This window comes from Haemaphysalis longicornis, unplaced genomic scaffold, assembly GCF_048455015.1.
Source record: "Haemaphysalis longicornis isolate Haplotype H1 unplaced genomic scaffold, Haemaphysalis longicornis Haplotype H1 scaffold_1, whole genome shotgun sequence".
Classification (NCBI taxonomy): Eukaryota; Metazoa; Arthropoda; class Arachnida; order Ixodida; family Ixodidae; genus Haemaphysalis; species Haemaphysalis longicornis.
The window spans coordinates 382411929-382429512 of NW_027526203.1; positions in this window are offsets into that span (position 1 = coordinate 382411929).

The following is a 17584-nucleotide window of genomic DNA, read 5'->3' on the forward strand; positions in this document are numbered from 1 at the left end:
GCGTTGCGCCTAGTGAAACAACAGATTTCGCTCTTGACATGCAACTTGATTTAGCATTTTATAAAACAGAGCCGTGAAGATTAATCACAGAGCGCCTAATAAGTTGCGCAATAATTGTTAGCACAACATAATTTTGTTTCCCTTCTACGTTAATCCCGACACAGCAGAGCCGGCACAACATTGGAAGAGGAAACAGCGGGACTCAGCGCTCGTTCTGTTGTTTCCTCTTTCTGTGTCCTGTCTGCGCTGCGCTGTCGTAATGAACATACGTGTACACCAACTCGCCAGAGTGTCAACACTACGACAGCTTCTCTTCTTTTTTTGTATGCAATATTTGATGTGATTCTTGCTAATGAGTTACGGCGCCCCTCGTTGTTTGATTTTGCTGAAAGCGCTTCCAGATCCTTTGTTCTTTTCTTCGTTAAAATCCATTACGGAAGCTTAAAAGCTACCCTTATCTCTAAGCGGTAAACAGGCCCTGCCCATTACAAACAGCAATGCAGGCAGTAATTAATGCTTTATTTCGTTGTCGTGGACGTGCCTATCAGAAACGACCCTAGAAGCTTTGTCTCCATCAAAAGTTCAATATCATTACAGCTGCGGGAACCCATATGTTCTTTTTTGATCACTTCAAGCGAAGCTTCTAAGCTTGTTTTGGTTGACTTGTGCCGTCGCTGGTGGCGTACGCGGAAACGCTTTGCGGCAAAGCCACCTTTAACGACGTATTCTAATGACGATGACGACGATTATGGTGAAGATGGTGCCCTTGAGGTGTTTGACTCGTACCCACTCTGGAGCATTGGCCAGGGATAAAGTGTTGACTGCTGAGCTTTGGCGCAGATGACGCAGGCGCGCGCGCATAAGTACCGCGCTATATTACGCCGCAATGAGAGCCAGTCAGCGTCGTCGCACGCATCAGCTAGGCCATTTCGCAGGTGCGGTCGCTCGCTCTCGACGGGCAATCCACATCTAGCGCGGCATGGGCCGGCCACGCGTGGTTTGTTCCTCGGAAGTGCGGGCAGCCGTTGAAGAACGTAGACGTTCACGATAATCGCCGACGAATGATTTACTATAATACCCGCCGCGGTGGCTCAGTGGCTAAGGCGTTGCGCTGCTTAACACGAGGTCGCGGGTTCGATTCCCGGCCGCGGCGGCCGCTTTTCTGAAGGAGGCGAAAAGCAAAAACACCCGTGTGTACGAGATTTCGGCGCATGTTAAAGATCCCCAGGTGGTCAAAATTAATCCGGACCTCCACTACGGTGCGCCTCATCGCCTGCGCCTCATCGTCGGCGCGTTAAAACCCTAGAATTAATCAATGATTTACTATAACGTACAGCAAACATGAAAGGGGCTTATTTTGTTCGATCGATGGTTTTGCGTTTTCATTTCGGTCATTGCCTTTCAATTTTTGCAGAAATGTTTTTGTTTGCGTTTTGATTTTGGTCGTTTTCGTTTTCGCTGAGGTCAAGCTTCTCGCGCATCCCTGTTTCGGTAGGGAAGGGGTTATAATTTTGTAATGTTCTAAAGCGATGGCGCCAATTTTAAGTTTGTTCTTATTCATGTTTGCAAGGCCATGATGGAGTTTCAAGGCCCTTCGGCTTCTGTTGTGTGGGAACTGGATCGAGAAAGGAGGTGGATGTAATATAACGCAACACTGATAGCTTTCGTTGCGCGCTGCGTCTGTTGCGCAATGCACTGCAGTCACTGTCCGGATATAACCGGGAAAGACACGGGATTAATGGCTGTTGAGTGCTCTCAGCCTTAGACGTTCAGCGGGCCTCTGAACAGGGATTATGCACCGCACATTAAGAGCGGCCCGGTTTCGAGCCGTCAGTACCCCGCAGCAGGTGGGTATTGGGTGCCGAAGAGGAAGGCATACGTAAAAGAATAAGGGAAAAGAGGTATACCAGCATCCGAAATGCGTTATTTTGTTTCCTTTCTTAGAGTGGGACGCGTATTCGCTACAGCACAACAACTCTGGATAAGTGAGGGGAAAATAAAAATAAAGTCAGGATTAATTTCGACTTAGAAGACATTGGCACGAACAACGAATACGCTTACAAGTGACGGATGTATCCATACACACGCAAGCAGCCACAGTTTCGCCAACGAGATCAGAAGAGTGTTCGGAGGCTGGCTGTTATCACGAACCCCGCCTATCGTTCCGCGACGTCCCGTTAGCGATAACTATGAGCGAGTCTTGGTCCCGAGGCGTGCCCACGAACGTGTAGGCTTTGTTGGAGCCGGGCATGCGCGATATTCCCCGTGAAAACAGCAGAGATGCGCGAGGGAAGGTAACTGAGACACAAGCCCGACGCAAAAAAACAATCTCGGCGTCTTTCGCCCGCTGAGCGACACGCCGTCCTCGAATCGGCTCAAGATCGAGTGAGTCTCCCCGGGGCGTGTGTCCTGGGGCGTTAATTCAAGAGGCGTCGGAGTGATTTCTCCCGTGCACGAGACTAGCAGAAGGGGACCTCTAGTGGCGCCGCTCGCAGGCACGCCGTGCCAACACAGCGAAGGAGAAATCTCCGCTCGCCCATGGTCCCACCGAAAGGTTGGACGTTGGCTTGCTCCGGAAGCGGACGGAGTGGGGATAGAAAAGACGAAAGGTAAACACCCCAGCGAAAAGAGGAAGAAATAATACGTCGGACAAGTTCGGTCAACATACTGTATGCTAAAGCGGATGTTTTCGCTTCCCCCCCCCTTTTTTTTTACAATGAGGCGCCCTTTGTCTTATTCTGCCCGGTGATCTAATGCAAAACTGCCCGCATTCTGAAAAGGATAAATGTGAGGTTTATAGAGCTGTTACAAATGGGATTTAACGTGAAAGTTCAGGGTTTACATGTCAAAGTACACTTGGACCATGAGGAGTAGCGTACATATTGACCACCTCTTCTTTCTCAGCGAAACGCTCAGCGAAAGGACCCCTTTTTTTTCTGATTGTAGGAGCTTCCTGCCATCAGAAAAAAGGGGTCCTCTAGCTGGGACAAAAATGCTCAAATACTCTCGTTTCGAGTGGGTACGGGTGTAGCTACAACAAACACCAAGCAAAGTTGAAAAAGTAGTCTTCATGTAACAAACACCGTAGATTAAAAGCGTCTTTTAACGCGATATTTAGGTACCAGGGTCATACCAACTAGAATGAACTTTGTTGTTTTGCAGCGAAGTTGTATACCGATATCTCTCAATGGTTCAATCGTGCCCGAGTCCGTTGAAAAAAGAAAAAAAACAAAAAAAAACGACAATAAACTTTGCACTAAAGCCAAATATCACACGAATGCTCTGTATCTCTCAATCTGTTGTAGACATATAGAAAAAAATCACACCGCAACTGGCCGATAAGACGACTATATCATTACGTCGGGTTTCATTTACTTGTCATGATTAGTTGCAGTGAAGTTGAAACAACTGGGAATTACTGTCTGCTGCCGATACATGGGCGTCTACGGAAGGAGTATGGTTACAGGGAACGGCTGTATCTCGTGTTTTATCAGAATTCAAAACGAAAAACAAATGGTGGTTTTAACGCGCCTAAGCTACACCCGGGCTATGAGTCGCACCGTAGTGGAGGGCTCCAGATTGATCTCGGCTACTTGGGGACCTTTAACACGCACCAAAATCTCGACAAACGGACGTTTGCGTCTTTCGCCCCAATCAGAAACGCGGCCACCACGGCCGGGATCGAACACGGGTCCTTGCGTTGAGCAGCACAGCACTTTAGCACCTGACCTCCTGCGGCAGGTGTTTTGTCGTAACTATTACGAAACAAATTACATTACATTGGACTGCTCAAGTGACTGCATAACAGTGGCCAGTTTTACTGATTTTTAAGATTGGGAGATTATAAAGGTTACTACCAGTCGCAGGTCTAATACAAATAACATGAAGTTACCGCTTCTAATGCAATATAGCAGCATCAGTCACAAACCCACCGTAAAACGGACAGTCTCTGGTTTGTATAATGGGGTAAAATTGCAGTCCTTAAGATTTTCATTGCCCTAATTAACGAAGGAGTATGCTAAATTGAAAATTACAAGCTGTCATGTTTTCTTTCTCCCACTTATTTGAACTGCGCAGTCGTGTTTTGCCGCCCTACTTGGTTCACAGCGTAAATCGCGGGCATTTGATTTGTTCTTCAGACATAATTGTTGCTCATGCCACAAGCTCGAAGGCTACTGAACTTACAGGTAGCCGTAGGGCTCTTCAATACATCATTGAAGCCGCTCCCCAAAAGTGGTCTATTTTTTTCTGACTTCAAAGGCGTCCTGCAAAGATGCGCGCAGCCCTGCGCTACGGTCCTTTCCATCACCTGGCGACAGAAAGTCGAAAATTATTTCACCAGGCCCTCATAAAGCGCCCCAATATTTTATTTCAGTCGCTGTCAAGCCACTGTGGAATCCCCGGCAATGTTTTCGCTGATGCAGCGGCCGCACAGGCTATGACAGTGAAAGCCCCATCTTGCTTTCGCTCTCAAGGATCGATGCCGCTAGGGTGCTTCGTCAGTTCGCGCGTAAGGCTACCGCTAGTCAATGGAATACACCGGACTTTGTGCATCCGCGGCTCCATAACCACGACCCTCTACTCCAGCGCTGTCTTCCGCGTGGGCTGTGTCGATCAGTCTACTTTACTTTGTAGACTGTGGATGGGAGTGGCCTTCCCGAAAGCCTACTCCTTCCTCATCGAGATGGCCAGTAACGCCCACTGCGACGCCTGCGAGGTTGAAGAGACAATCGAGCATGTACTTTGCCGTTTCCACCAATATTCATCAGAAAAACGCGTGTTGGCCGCCGAGCTCAGCGGTTAGACAGTCAACCGCTCACAGTAGAGATCATCTATAGGACATCGATCCCTGCATCGAATTCGCAGAAGGCAACAAAATCCCTTCTACGTATCCTGAAGGACACAAGCTTAGATGAACGACTGCAGTGCCCACAGAGGGACTAAAGTGTGTGCACGTCGCCGCTCCTATCTCCTCCTTTTCGCCTCCACACTCTTTAATCTCCTGAACCCCCTCCCCCCTTCCCCCCCCCCCCCCCCCCCCCCACCCGCAGGCAAGCCACGAACACTGCGAGCCGCTGCCACCGGCACGGCGGCTCCTAAATACGGATCGGTGACTTTTCCTCACAAGAAAAAAAAAAAAAGAAGAAAAAACGCAAGATGGCGGGTGGTCGAGCAACTATGGTCCTTTATACGAACTATATACAGGAACTCTAGTCAAAATTAGTCCGTAGCTCCCCACTGCGGCGCGCCTCGTCATAGCCAGTATGTGCTTCGGTGCGTTGAACCCCGGTTTGATTTCGATTTCTTTTTTTTTTTCGTTTTTTGGGGAGGGGTGGGGGGGTTAAGAAAGAAATGCTTTGTGAGCTTTTGGAAACTATTCAAAGCACCGAAACTCGTCACAATATCGACCTATGACAGCTCGCCACAATCAGTTTCTCCGATAACCTGACCCTTCCATCTTGACCTGCTAAAGCCAAAAAGCGGAGCGATAGTTTTGGGTCTGCCGGAGCTTTTTTTTGGGATCTCTGCGGGGTGTTGTCTGTTAAGTTCGTGTTCTGTTAAAGCGACAGGGGTACAAAAAATTGTTCCCATCATCCCAAGCGTCTTGGTTTTAGCTACTTACTCAGCGATCACAAATTTCGCAAACCGTTTCATTTACCAGGAGATTCCATTGAACAAGTTTTTTGTTTAAATGGAATTCATTATATCCTAAAGTGGCAAAGGGCATGATCTTCCGGTTTATGCATTACTGTTTTGGGCAATTTTGGTGCCAAGGACGCGGTTCTAAGACAAACATGATCGGTAAGGTGGCACGTGCTTGCTTTGCATTGCTACATGTTTCGTTTATTTGCCTCGGTCGCAGCGTATTCACCCCGAGACACATCTTTCAGCAGGAACCTTCCGTCTGCAATGGCCACATTCACCACGGAGTCGGCCGGACGCTATAGTGGTAGCCACTTACACAGAATAACATTGCGTATGTTTTCCCTGTCCTTATTTTGTTTCTAACAGCTTACAATTTTGAATACATATTTTATCGCGTACACAGCATTGAGTTGAGAGGGCACCGTCCCTGTTATCGCCTCGCGCAAATTTTTATTTAGAAGCTGTGGACCATGGACGGAGTAATTTAGGGCAAGAAGCGCCTCGTATTTTGCCTGCGGGGGCTTTACTTTCCTCCTCACACTTAGTGGAAGCTCTACGATGAACGTAGTGCTCGCGGGGTTCGGGGAAGACGGCATTGGGCCCTGTTTATTTGTGTTATTTTTCCTTCGGCACGTGCGATTGCGGAGGTTGGGAAAGGCGCTTTCATCTGGTGCCCGCTTCAGCGGGCCGAAATTTAGTGGTGCGGGTAGTAAGCAGTGCATGCGAAGCCGCGTCGCACGCATACGTAGTCACACCGCCGAGTGGCGGCGGCAAGCGAGCACACGTCCACGGGCGGCTGCAACTGCCCATTATTATCGCTCACCAGGGTTGGCTCGCTCCTGCCTGTTGGCGCAAACAAAGCCCCGCGCGTGTAAAGGGAGCTCATCCTGTGGGCAGTAATGGACTTCTTCGATTTCCCCCTTCTGGCCACCCGGAGGGCTGCCAGAGGCGAGCGCCAGACGTTCGTTTTTCTCGGGTATGGCTCCCACGTCACTGCAGGAGCGCTGCCAGGTCTCCTCTCATTTTCTCGGGCCGGGCGCCTCTGGCTCCCCGCGGGCCCCCAGAACTGCCAAGGCGGTTTCTGGTCTGGCAGCCAGCTGGCTGCCCGCACGCCGTAAATCGAAGAGGCCCAGTGTCACGGGTCATTATCATCCGCGCGGCAAAATAAAAGCGCTCGCAAAATGCCCGCCAGAGTGCTGGCCCAAAATCTCTTGCCAGGTTGGTCCGAGCGACATTAACGCCTTTCGGTATTTCTTAATACCCACCACAGGACTGGCACAAGCAGTTAAGCCACGCGGACCGCGACGCACGCTGGTGGGCGCACTACAGCTGCTAATTCCCTGCTTCCCTGCTACAGGCTCTTCACTAAAGCCCGCCACGTCTTATACACCTACCTGCGGCAGAAAATCACCTGGCGAAGATGAGGCGAAACAGGACGTGTTTTTCTTCGTGACTAAGGCGAACTTGGCTCAAGACATGATTCCGCTTGTGTGATATAGCCGAAAACAGTACTTTAGCCCCGCAGTGTGACAAACCTATGGATAACCACAAATGGTCCTCCTACTTCCACCCCGTTTGAACGGGCCACTGAACAACGGTAGAGGGCATTCTATTAGTATATAAACATTCTTTCACAGCTAATTGAGGCACTCAAAGAATAAGCAGCAGAGGATCCTAAAAGCTTACCAATTAAACTGTGGGACGGGCCTGTGGGGTTGCGCGTGAATACGTGGGCGCCGGCTCGGAAGCTCGATTGGGTGTCATGCGGCGTGGCCTAGGCTTCAAGGCATTCTATCCTGCACGTGATGGGGGCTCACAAGTCCTTCGTTAGCGTGTTCAACGATATCGATGTTACCATGATGGGGCTGTGATTAGAAACTGAGCTGGAGATACACTCGACGAATCACAGAAAACGCGCAAAAATAAAGCTTCGACTCACCCTTCATCCGCACGCACGCCTAGAGCTGTGCGCATATTTTCCTAGAAAGGAAGGCTATGTTTAACGCTGCTCTCGCATTCAAATTGTGAACAATGTGCAGAAAAAGCGCCGGCCGACCATGAGGTCTTTGTTTGATTGAACTAGCCACGAAAGAAGCGTGGTCATAGTCGGGCACTACTTTAAGTCCTGGAGGGTACTCGTATAGCCTAGTTTTCTAATGTGGGCTAACTCTGAATGACGAAAGCCATGTTACGGATCCAAAGGCGGTTCTCAGTAAAGTATGCATGAAGTTTGCCTTCGGAAAACGGTAGCTGCGGATATAGCTGGACCGGGCGTCAGAGAAAGTGGGCGCGAGTCCCGGCTGAGTTCATATGGTGGAGAGACAAGGAAAGTCCCTATCGCGTCCAGCAACAACACCTCGCTGAGGTCCCTATAGGGACCTTTCGCCTCGCATCTCCCTAACACCGCGCTCCTAGGAATACTTGCAGCCACCGCACGTGACAACACGACAGTCGACGCGCCTTTTTCTTGTCATGTACCGAATACTGTCTGATTGTTCTGTACATAATTCATGTCTCTCAATATACAAATCCCCGCTGTTAATTGCGTCGTTTACAACTCAGGATAATGAACGAAGGCAGTGCATGCTTTTGTCCTACCTGAGCCAAAACCACAGAAAGGCAGCCAACGTTATTGTTATTTATTTAGAGCGGGGTGTACACCCAGACGTCATGAGTGCGATCTCGCACTAAGTGTTAATTGCTTGCTAAACGTGTAGGTTTATTCACTATTTTTGAAGAGTAGCAGCGCTCCATCATAAAATCTGGGCTGCACGGACAGCCTGGCAGTAAATCAGGTTTAATGACGTAGCTCTTCCTCGCCGGCTCGGCACGGAGGAAGATAAAGGAAGAATGTCTTTGTGTTTCGATTCGTTTGCACGTTATAAACTTGGTATTTCCACCATCTCCGAACTGTACTTGAAATGCCTGCTCGAATCTGACAGCGTTCATTCCGTGTCTTCAGGCCAACAACTACACCAACAGAAAATATCTGCTGTCAGTCGATCCAACTCCTATTTCTCGTTTCAGTTTTTCAAGCCTGGCCTCTATTTTCAGTGCACTTCATATGGTTTAGAGGTTTAAAAAAAAAGAAACTTGCAAAAGGCTAAGGCAGCTTTAACGGCGAAGCGCAGAGAAATTGCATTTTCTCGAAAGCCTTCCGGATTGCCTGAGTTGCCACCGCAGCCTTTTGTTAGCGACGCGTCAGTGACAGCGCGACAAGAGTGTGCTCACACTTGCTTGGCCGCTGTCTATCACGATCGACTCAATCTGTGGCGGAACCCTCCGTTATTTAAAGAAGCCCTTTTATTTTCCCCCACTGAAACGTCCTGTCGCTTTAAAAGGTTGCTGTCAACGCCCATGCCTCCCAGACGTAGCGAGGCTGTCCGAAGCATTTACTGTCTTTTAATATTCTATGCTCTGGCTTCTGTCTGCCTTGAGGAGCATAGTAAATCCAGCCAAGTTTATCATTCAGGGATTCTGTCGTTTCTTTCTTCTTTTAGTCGCAGACTTGAGCTCGACAAAATATATTTTCTTTTGAGCTGATTACCCACACTCAGAAGTTTAGAATGTTCTTATTGAATTTCCGGGTTTACAGCAGCGCACATACGGGTCCTTTATTGAGGCTAGCACACGCTACTGTGCGCTGGATTCGAAGAGCAAGAAATCACAGGCTATTACCCATGGAGATACACGACCATGGAGATCGATAACTTTAGATGTTCGACTTCGCCATTTTGATTATTCTACAAGGGTAACATTTCATGCGGTACGTCATAAAGTTGTCGCTTTATAACGAGAAAAACAACCCCACCGTACGTGTTTGCCCTAAAGGTGTACATGGGTCTTGGTTTGCAGCTGATCATTTTCCAGATTATACTAGTTTTAATATGATGGCCCTGCCCTTTTTCGTCAATCGCCAGAGTGCATATGTGGTATGTGTGCGTGGTATGGGTGAGTAGCAGTAAAGAAACGAATATCCCAGTTTTAGCGAAATTAACACGCTATTGGGAATTTTTGTCTACCCCTACAACAGCCCAGAAAGCGCGTATAGAAAACCCACCATTGTAACTTGTTAGCATCTAAAATGCTTTTTTGTCATTATAGCTTAATTTTAAAGCTAAAAAAAAAAAGACTCGGGGCCAGTGATTATAATCCCCATTTCAGAAGCACAGGAGGGGCCTGCGTTCGATAACCAGAACTTCCGTAGCAGTAGTAGCAATTTAACGCGTAGCATTAAAGGCCCCGTGTCGCAGAAAAGCCGGTGTCGTCGGCGGCTTTGACAGTGAGCAAAAAACCCCGTAGCGTCACCTTTCGGCATCCACTGAAACTTCTCGGGATCTATCGGGGGATCTTTGGACTTGGGCGCGGGCTCTAGCGCGTGCTAGCGCGGTCCACTTTGGGAGAGATGTGAACGCCTGCGGACGAAACGATCCGGGCCAGCCAGTCGTGGAGAACTTTCAGCGGCAAGTTCGGAAATCCCCGGGAGGTGCAACACCCGGGTCTCCGACGAAGGGAGAGCAGACCCACGAAGGCAGACCCACAGCTCTGCTGTTTCTCCAACGTTGCGGCAGCAGTGCAAGCTGCGCCAATCTTTTTTCTAAAGCCTGAAGTGAAATTGTGAATACGCGTTCCATAATCGAATAATGCACAAAAAAGCACCTGGTGGGCCGTTATATTATCGCTAAATAACAGCGTAGAGGTGTATACATCAAAGAAAAGAATGCCAAAAATGTCGAATGCCATGAGTTCGGAATACCAAAAATGTCGCAATCAAGTCCAACATTCCGGGACATCATATTACTTGCACGAAAGTTACTCCGAAGTAATTGAATGCCATTGTTAGTTAGCATTGAAGCTTAAACATTTATTTTTCTTTCATATCAATAAATTTTTATTCTCTCTCTCTCTCTATCTCTCTCTCTCTCTCTCTCTCTCTCTCTCTCTCTCTCTCTCTCTCTCTCTCTCTCTCTCTCTCTCTCTCTCTCTCTCTCTCTCTCTCTCTCTCTCGCTCTTTGGTAGCACATTTAATGGGTGCCTTTATTGGGTACCAAAGTAATGCAAACCATTGAGCGTAGCTCTATGAGCATCAAATTTTGGCAATGGGTAGCACAAAAGCTCTAGAGATTTCTCTGAAGTTTTTCTGTAGGATAGCAGTTACTATAAAGCCTTATGATATGCAAAATGTCGCCTCTAGAAAATGGTTTAACAAGGTTCACCGACGGTAGTACCCAGCGTCTGGAATGGCTAAGTACGAAAGTGTTCAGACCATTCAGCAGTAGGCTAGAAGTTGATGATGATGATGGCTGGGTTTTATTGGCGCAAGGCCGACTATGGGCAAAGAGCGCCAAAGAAGAAGTTACTGAATTTTGATGAGAACCTAAACATTAAAACATGTGACTAAAACTAAAGGTGATGCAAAACAAAAGACAATGGAGATGGCTGGTGTATAGGGCCAGGATGATTACAGAAGTTGCACGCTAGAAGTTGCATGCAATTTGCCCTTTAACATTTCTCGAACACGTTACCTTGTCAACTATGTTGCGGATGAATATTTACTTTTTTTTACAGTTTGTGTAGTTTTTCAGGTGATAGGAAGCAAATAGCAACACAATTTCAGCCCGTTTGTAAATTCCTAGATAAAATGATTAGGGTTTACCTGAAATGTACTCGCGCAACATTCGCCCCATCAGAAAAAGCCGAAGTTGTATAAAACCGCAAGGAAATGGGGGATATAACAAGTGAGATGGTCCTTCAGATTATTAAAGTCCCACAATCTCGCAGTGGGGGATGGTGATCTATATTAGGAGCGCAATGATGCACGCGTATGGATGTGATTAACTATTCCCACCAGATGACACTTGGCAATATTTTCTTAATGATCTGGAGGAGCGATTACTGAAGCAAAAAAGAATGGAAATGGGTAAAATATTGTAATGGGAATACGGGAGCAGCGCTGTCTTTGGTGAATTGCATTTGCGAGACTAATACGGTAATCACCGCATACCTGGCTGGGAAGTAGATTGGGAAACCACCGTTGCCAGAATGAAACTTCTCGACAGGCAAAAAAAAGTAACGGACAAAAGAAAAAGGTTTCGACAAAACGAAACTACGGAAAAAATAACTATAACAATATCCACTCTTATCCTCTTGCTGTTCTGTTATCTATTTCTGCTTATTTCCTCAGACGTAATGTGTTTGAATAACCTAGTTGAAAGTTACAGGTAGTCAACTTGTGTTCACGCTGAGGACTTTAATTCTATGTCCAATAACTACTCCTCTTTCCTTCTTCGTTCTCTCTGTGACTGTATGACATCTTCGCTCGCATGTCAGCTGGAGGCTCCAAAGAAGTCCTTTTCGGCACACTTTACCCGAACTATTTCAGACAGCTGTGTTTCAAGCCGTCTTATCTCTAGGTCACCCTGCAGTAATGCTCTGAAGGATCGCGAACTAGCGATGCGAGAGTGTCATCTGTTTGAAGAGATGCAGTCATGATGAGTTCCACGATATGAAGTAGCGTACCAAATGGAGTTTCCTGCCAGTGGCCCGGCCTTAGTGCAATTACGCCTCACCCTACCGCATGAAAGAGAAGAAGAAAAAAAAAACAAAACAGGGGAAGCGTGGTCCCAAGCAAAGATATACCCATCGTGCGGCGCCTGTGGTTCCGACGCTTGCAGCTGACTCGTCGCTGCTTTATTTTCCTCTATCCTATTTCACTCCATTGTTGTCCGGGCTGTTATCAGGCACTCGTCGCCTGATTGATTGGGGCGAGAAAAGAAAGATACAAACTATGGGCGTCCCTGGCAAGGCGCTTTCGATCGGAGGCTTGGGCCTCGGGGGAAATCTCGGTCGCGCGTTAGCAGCCTTCTACAGCTCCTGGTGCCCCTCCCTTCACCAGCCCCTCCCGGCATCTCTCCTCGCCTCACCTCTGTTTACTGTTTATGTCCACGCAATCCCGATTGCCGCTGGCCGAACTAACATCGGGAGCCTAACAAGTTGTTTTCGCCTGCAATTGCCGTCACCTGGAATTGGCTCCGAGGTCAAAGACCACAATGGTGTTGTCTGAAGTTATCGAGATGGTAGCGTCGCGCAAACAAAAGCTCCGTTCCTTGTATAGACACTGCATTTTACATGAGAGCGATTGGAATGCGTGTCGTATCTAAAATTGCGTTCGTTCTTTATGTAGCCGGGATTGTAAAGCTTATCGTTGCTGGAGAAACATTTTTGTTTAAACGCGCTTTCCCTTGACAAGCGAGTTTAAGGATTCTGGAGCACCACATTAGATGTCTGCCTACACTAACCGAGCGTTCTCAGATTATTTGAAACATTGCCTTGGATTTTGTTATTGGAAGTATCCGAGCTTGTGGTCAGATCATCATTTTAAGGCGTTCGGAACGTTCAACATTGTGCGGTGTTCATTTTTTAAACAGCGGAGTTATTGTAGGTATAGCCTTTTCGTCCGTATGCTGTAGGTCCTGCGTCACGCAGGTGCACAGAACAAAGATATATATAGGAGGCGAACCGGCCCATTGCGGCGAGCGCGGGAGAGCGAGCAGAAAATGGCACAATGAAAACCAACGCGGACTACAATGCTTCGTAGCTGTGACGGCGATGGAAAGGGTAGCGGCATCTGATGTGCCAAATGATAACTTCCACAACTGATCAATTGATAGCTGCCACAAATGGCGATCGCGGCGGCCGCGCAGTTTCTTCTCCCACGACAGATGCCGCTAGCTTAACCTAGGTGAAGCGCTTGCGACGCTATCTGGCCGCCCTAGAAACCGTCGTTTCCCCTCCTGTCTTGCTCTTACTCCGTGAGCAGGGATGGAAGCACGTTCCCAGACCCTCCGGCGGCCTCGCAGAAACCGGTTCCCCAATCCACCGATAGAGGGAGCAGTGCTCTCACAGGGGGATGGGGGGAGGGGGGGGGGGGGGGGGCGTGGAGGGTAGGTTCCTCTTCCCTTCCGCTAAAATAGAGAGGAGAGGCAGCCTCCCGCCACTGAGGTTTGGCTGCCGATTTCTTTGCGCGAACCGTAGAATTGGCACGGCGAAGGCGCTGCAGTTCTCGGGAGAGCGCCCGTTGACGTTCCAACCGACCCAAGAAAACCAAAGCTCTTCTGTTTCAGCTGATTTCACGCTGGGTTTAATTTTTTTATCTCTAAGTAGAACCACTTGACTGACCGAGCACTCTCCTGAGATCTCCGTCACCATTTCAGGTTAAACGCTAAATAAAAAAAAATATTATAATTTTTTGTTAAAGCCACACTTCGCAATTTTTCAGGCTAGCATGTGCCATTTTTCGCAGAACTTCACCTCAGCCCATTTAATTGTAGTTTTCTAGATAATCAGCGGAAATTCGATGATCGGTCACACAAGACTCCGATGTTTTAATCCACGTCATTCATAGCTATGTCACGGTAATGGATAGTAGTTCTTCGCATCTGGTAGTCTTAAACGCGAGTCAGGGAACTTCCCCTCTTAATATTCTTAAGAGATCGGCAGTGTTATACTACCAGCCTGGGCGCATTTCATCGCCAGGCGGATGGCTTGCTCTCAGCTTGGGGTTTAGCTGCACGGTATGTTAACTCTACACTTCGCATTCGGCATCACACTAAAACCGCGCTTTGGAGACTAACTTGAGCAAGTCGTCCTGTGCATACGCTTTACTTTGCTTACCAAAACCTAACGACGCTGTGGAGTTCTCAGGCCGTGGAGTTGTTGACTCTGTCGTTTTATACACAGGCGCGCCCTGCGTTCTCAGATATTAAATTGGTAGAAATAGCCACGCTCAAGGGGGAACGAGCCTCAGCGAGCTCTTTCCCGAAGAAACGAACACAAGAGCCGTTGCTGAACGTGACTCTGTCGGGATTGGATTTCCCTGTAATGCGGTAAGCAAACGAACTGTCAAGTGTGCTTTTTCTCCTTGAGCCTATCGACCTGGTGCGTGCAACTATGAAAAGGGAACTAACGGGCCCGCTTCCCTATCGACCCTCAGCACAGCGCCGCAGGTGCAGCAAGCCGATCTGCAGCGAGAACGCCTAGGAGCTCGCGTTCGTTTCGGCCACCGCTGTTTTCCCTCGTTCCTCGCGCTCTGAGGCCTTTCGCGTTGACGTCCCGGCACGCTCCTCACACCTCGTTGGGCATCCAGATCACGTCTGGCTACGCTTACCATGACGCGTTCCTTTCGTAGATGCTTTACCGCCCCTGAGAAACTCGCAAATTGTTCCAAGCAGTATGCTGGCGCCACCAGTGACGCTGACCCACCAAAGGCACGCATTTTGAATATATATAGTCATGAATATCAGCGCGAGTTTCAGAGCCAAGCAGTGAAAAAAAAAAAAGGATTGCAGCGAGAATTCTTCTTTCGAAGGAACTGCTAACAACACAGAAATGGGGCGACAGGTGTATTCGTAGACACACGCGCACGCACGCACGCTTACTCAACGCGCCTTTCATGTTTGTGAGGACACGCCCCCTGACCTCCTTATAGGAGAGAGGGAGAGAGATTATAATTCCGCGGCTCCATTCCGCTCGGTGCCAGCGCCCCCTGTATTCGGGAGCAGAAGGATCGCGCGTGACGCCTTCGGGGCAACAGCGTGTCACTCTAATCTACTCTACTATACTCGCTCATCTGTCACTGTCCCTCCCACGGGAAGCGGCATCGCGCTTCTTATGCCTTCTGGCTCTCCCCACCTTTGGGACGCGCAGAAAGCCAGAGCCTCTTACGACCCGGATCCCGTGCTCTCTACGTACGCACACGGAATGGTTTCCTCAGAGCCAGGCGTGCATCATAGCAGGATGAAGAGCCTCCTCCTGAAGAACCTCCATAGTAGGGCCATGAGCGAGACTCACAGGAAAAAATACACCGTACGTGGCTGGAAAGGGCACCCGCGACAACATGGACAGCAGGATAACACGTGAACAGTCTTCAATACTTCCCTTCACATTTCGGTTGTATGGTAGGACATTTATTTCGTACGGACCAACTCCAAATGCTAGTTAGTGACCCGTCACGCCCACCAACCAACGTTCGCATTTCCAATCAGTGAAAAAACACCGGCATCCCCGTCATTCCCAGCCTAACAATCGTGTCGCACTCGGAAACCCTCGTCCCATCTACCAAACCTCCTGCCTCAGCAAACTCTATTTACATCTGGTGCCTGCTTCTCAGAGTACTTTGAAGATAGCGGTGTCCTCTTTCACACAACGTTTGGCTTCCCTCTTCAACTGCATACTCAAAATATCCTCCTTCAAATCGAGGAAAACGTTCTTGACATTCTCAGTCTTCGTAATTTAACGCCATTTTCTCACTCTACGTCAGTGTTGCTTTTGACATTGTGGCCCAATCGGCATTTTAGAAGGTCTCCAAAATACCAGCTGCGGCGTGCAAATCGACAACGACGTCTCGGAATCTCAATTCAGCCGTACCACCACTCTCGACAGCGGCTGCCTATCAAGGAAATTTCATACTTCACCCAAGGGAACCCACCAGGGCGGCGTCATTTCCCCTCTATATACCCTTTTGACACCTACCGAGTCTCCTCCAAACGATTCCGTGGACGACATAACTATGTGAACGCGTTAATCCTCTGGACCCCACACCTCCGCCTCACCTACCGGGGCCCCCAAAAATAAGCATTACAAAAAACCATTGATACCTCCATCCGCGATAATTGGCCTCACCAGTAGAAGTCCAAACTGATCCCGTTCAGGCATCGTATCAACGGCGCCCTTAGGCCCGATCCCTCTACAACTATAAACGGCATCCCGGTGCCTCACACCCGCTCTCTTCGGGTGTCGGCCTCGATATACAAAAAGATGGGCAGGAATAGCCCACATTTAACGCCTTCAAGCCACTGTCCTCCAACTCACTGACCACCCCCGCCGCTTTACAAGACAGCACCACGATCACAAAAAGAGCGACGCCGTGTACGTCTCGTTCAGGCCCATCTCGTCAGCCGAATATTTAACGGCACCGCCTACCTTTGCCGTAAGCCCATCGCATGGACAAACTAAGCATCCTTGGTAAAAAAGCCTACGAGCTGACCCTGCGCGTCCCGAACCCCACGTCCACCAAGACCCGGCTCCAACTGGGCATTCGCGATATGACCACAAGGTCAGAAAGCTCGCAGCTCTCGCTCACAAGGACGGCACTTAACGTTCTTCCCCTGCTAAGTTCCACGTCCCAACGAAGTCAACTAGCGGATACTGATGACAACCGACAACTCATTCCTTTAGCCGCCAACCCGCACAATGCACACCCCACGTGTACTATTCCGGACTCCGGTTACTGTTCTTTGTAATACGTACCACCACGGAACTGCCATCCGTTACACAGACGCTGCTCGTCAAATAAAAACTTTAGTGCTTTTTGTCCTTAACCGGCGTGGCAACCCTAAGGGTATAAAAGTGGGATGAATTTAGGATAGAAAAGTTTTGAGATGTACGCACCTTCGGACAATGTTCCAATGGCGCCAGCAAATTTCCCATCCTGCGACAAAATGTTGCACGTGTTTAGCTATTTTTAAGTACTACTTGAAAAACAAAGTGTGAGACCTGCGCGTCGTCCGCGTTTTCCACATCTTGTAGGCTTCCCTGTCCATGCATAATAGAAGTTTTCAAAAACTAACGCCCTTTCGTCTAACGACAACGATGGTTGAAACGCTCAGCTTTCTCGCGAGGGATTCGTTCGCTGTCGTTGGGGCGGTAAGGATGTAACAGAGTCCTGGGGACCGGACGGTCGCCGTCAGTGGGACGTGAAAGCTTCGATTACATCCAAACTGCTTCAACCGTATAGGGATCGCGCAATCGGATAGACGTCGGTTTCATAACGCGATTAACATCTGAATGAACCAACGCCAGTTGGTTCATTCTGAACATAAATACAAGCAGCGCAAAAGGCGGGGACTAGGAGTGAAGAAAGCACAGACAGGCGCTTGTT